Source organism: Hordeum vulgare, chromosome 3H (genome assembly GCF_904849725.1).
Source record: "Hordeum vulgare subsp. vulgare chromosome 3H, MorexV3_pseudomolecules_assembly, whole genome shotgun sequence".
In the NCBI taxonomy this organism is placed as follows: Eukaryota; Viridiplantae; Streptophyta; class Magnoliopsida; order Poales; family Poaceae; genus Hordeum; species Hordeum vulgare.
The window spans coordinates 309,644,882-309,648,927 of NC_058520.1; positions in this window are offsets into that span (position 1 = coordinate 309,644,882).

A 4,046-nucleotide genomic window follows, 5' to 3' on the forward strand; every position below is an offset into this window, starting at 1 on the left:
GACTTCGGCCGAGCCAAGGGGGGGAGTTCTCCCCTTCCAAACCGAGTCCAACTAGGTTTGGAAGGAGGAGTCCTTCCCCCTTTTCCCACCTCTTTTTTTTTCTTTTCTCTTTGATTTTTCTTCCTATGGCGCATAGGGCTCTTTTGGGTTGTCCCACCAGCCCACTAAGGGCTGGTGCGCCACCCCCAATGCCTATGGGCTTCCCCGGGGTGGGTTGCCCCCCCCCCCCGGTGAATTCCCGGAACCCATTCGTCATTCCCGGTACATTCCCGGTAACTCCGAAAACCTTCCGGTAATCAAATGAGGTCATCCTATATCGATCTTCGTTCCCGGACCATTCCGGAAACCCTCGTGACGTCCGTGATCTCATCCGGGACTCTGAACAACATTCGGTAACCAACCACATAACTCAAATACGCATAAAACAACGTCGAACCTTAAGTGTGCAGACCCTGTGGGTTCGAGAACTATGTAGACATGACCCGAGAGACTCCTCGGTCAATATCCAATAGCGGGACCTGGATGCCCATATTGGATCCTACATATTCTACGAAGATCTTATCGTTTGAACCTCAGTGCCAAGGATTCATATAATCCCGTATGTCATTCCCTTTGTCCTTCGGTATGTTACTTGCCCGAGATTCGATCGTCAGTATCCGCATACCTATTTCAATCTCGTTTACCAGCAAGTCTCTTTACTCGTTCTGTAATACAAGATCCCGCAACTTACACTAAGTCACATTGCTTGCAAGGCTTGTGTGTGATGTTGTATTACCGAGTGGGCCCCGAGATACCTCTCCGTCACACGGAGTGACAAATCCCAGTCTCGATCCATACTAACTCAACGAACACCTTCGGAGATACCTGTAGAGCATCTTTATAGTCACCCAGTTACGTTGCGATGTTTGATACACACAAAGCATTCCTACGGTGTTAGTGAGTTATATGATCTCATGGTCATAGGAACAAATACTTGACACGTAGAAAACAGTAGCAACAAAATGACACGATCAACATGCTACGTCTATTAGTTTGGGTCTAGCCCATCACATGATTCTCCTAATGATGTGATCCCGTTATCAAGTAACAACACTTGCCTATGGCCAGGAAACCTTGACCATCTTTGATCAACGAGCTAGTCAACTAGAGGCTTACTAGGGACAGTGTTTTGTCTATGTATCCACACAAGTATTGTGTTTCCAATCAATACAATTATAGCATGGATAATAAACGATTATCATGAACAAAGAAATATAATAATAACTAATTTATTATTGCCTCTAGGGCATATTTCCAACAGGATCACCCTTTGGTGGGGGGGGATCCCCAAGCAGTTCAACAGGCAGATTATTCTTGAGAATTGGATATTGTTCTAAGATAATTTTATCTATCTCATCTCTCTCCTCCATATGCATATCATTTTCATGCTCAAGCAGATATTGCTCTAAAGGATCTGTAGGAGGTACGGCAATAGAGGCAAGAGCAATGATTTCATCTCTTGGAGAAGTTAAATTCATGAGACACACCCTCGAAACTTACTATGACAGTCTGCTTAATGCAATCAATGTGAGCATTGACAGTGTTGAGAAAGGGTCTACCAAATATGATGGGACAAAAGCTATCTTGCGCAGTACCAAGGACGAGGAAATCAGTAGGATACTTCGTCTTACCACACAAGACTTCTACGTCTCCCACAATTCCCAGAGGGCACATAGAGTCTCTATTAGCTAGCGTAATAGTGACATCAATGGGTTCTAACTCAATAGGTGCAATCTCATCTTTGATTTCATCATATGGAGAACGGGGTATTGCACTAACACTAGCTCCCATATCACATAAACCATTGTAACAGTGATCTCCTATCTTAACAGAAACAACGGGCATGCCAACTACAGGTCCGTGTTTGTCTTTCGCGTGAGGTTTAGCAATTCTAGCGGAGTCCTCACAGAATTTGATAACAGGCCCATCTATGTATTCGGCTAAGAGATCTTTGATAATAGCAACACTAGGTTCAACTCTAATCTCCTCAGGGGGTTCAAGTGATCTAATGTAACCCCTACGTATCACAGTTGGAGCTTTAGAATAATCCTTTATCCTAGCAGGGTATGGTGGTTTCTCAGTGTAAGCACAAGGAACAACAGGATCACTAAAAGCAATGACTTTCTCCTCAACTAGATTGGTTTTGGCTATGTTGCTTTCTACAGGAGGATGATATTTAAACCACTTCTCTTTGGGAAGATCAACATGAGCAGCAAAAGATTCACATAGAGAAGCTACTATCTCACAGTCAAGTCCATACTTAGCGCTAAAATCTCTAGAAGTGTTTGTCTCAACAAAAGATTTAATGCAATCAAACTGGAAATTAATACCTGACTCCTTACCTTCCTCCAGCTCCCAATCTTCAGAGTTGTGTTTGATTCTCTCCAATAAATTCCACTTGTGATCAATATCCTTCTTCATAAAAGAACCAGCACAAGAAGTGTCAAGCATGGTACGATCTTCATGAGAAAGCCGAGCATAAAAGTTTTGAGTGATGATTTCTTTCGAGAGCTCATGATTGGGGCATGAATATAGCATTCATTTAAGCCTCCCCCAAGCTTGAGCTATGCTTTCCCTGTCATGAGGCCAAAAGTTATAAATAAAGTTCCGATCACGATGTACTAAATGAAGAGGATAGAACTTTTGATGAAATTCCAATTTCAACCGATTGTAGCCCCATGATCCAGTATCATCACATAGCCTATACCATGTCAACGCCTTATCCTTCAAAGATAAAGGAATGAATTTCTTCTTTACCTCATCCTCGGGCAAACCTGCAAGCTTAAATAGACCACAAACTTCATCTACATAGATTAGATGCAAGTCTGGATGTGAAGATCCATCTCCTGTAAAAGGATTAGCCAGAAGTTTATCAAGCATACCCAAAGGAATTTCATATAAGCTATTTTCAGTAGGTACCTCAGGTTGAGGAGCAACTCCTCGTGCTTCCATTCGTGGTGAAGATATCCCGAACAAACTCCTCAAAGGAACAATTTCCATAGTGACAAGTGACAATAAATTTCAGCACAATATAAAAATGTTTCCTTACCAATTTCCACTTACCAATGGCGCTTCACTCCCCGGCAACGGCGCCAGAAAAGAGTCTTGATGACCCACAAGTATAGGGGATCAATCGTAGTCCTTTCGATAAGTAAGAGTGTCGAACCCAACGAGGAGCAGAAGGCTCTGATAAACGAATTTCAGCAAGGTAATAACTACAAGCACTGAAAGTAGCGGTAACAAGTGATTGTGTAGCGAGGTGAAACGCAGCAAGCAAAGAGTAACAAGTAACAAGTAGTAGCAACGGTTCAGTAAGTGGCCCAATCCATTTTGTAGCAAGGGACAAGCCTGAACAAAGTCTTATAGGAGGAAAAACGCTCTCGAGGATACACGGGAATTTCTGTCATGCTAGTTTCATCATGTTCATATGATTCGCGTTCATTACTTTGATAGTTTGATATGTCGGTGTACCGGCGCTTGGGTACTGCCCTTACTTGGACAAGCATCCCACTTATAATTAACCTATCTCACAAGCATCCGCAACTACAAAATAAGAATTAAGACAAAGTCTAACCATAGCATTAAACTAGTGGATCCAAATCAGCCCCTCACGAAGCAACACATAGACTGGGGTTTAAGGTTCTGTCACTCCAGCAACCCATCATCTACTTACTACTTCCCAATGCCTTCCTCTAGGCCCAAATATGGTGAAGTGTTATGTAGTCGACGTTCACATAACACCACTAGAGGAAAAACAACACACGACATATCAAAATACCGAACGAATATCAAATTCACATGACTATTATTAACATGACTTATCCCATGTCCTCAGGAACAAAAGTAACTACTCACAAGACATAATCATAATCATGATCAGAGGTGTAATGAATAGCATCAAGGATTTGAATATAAACTCTTCCACCAAGTAATCTAACTAGCATCAACTACAAAGAGTAATCAACACTACTAGCAACCTTACAAGTACCAATCGGAGTCGTGAGATG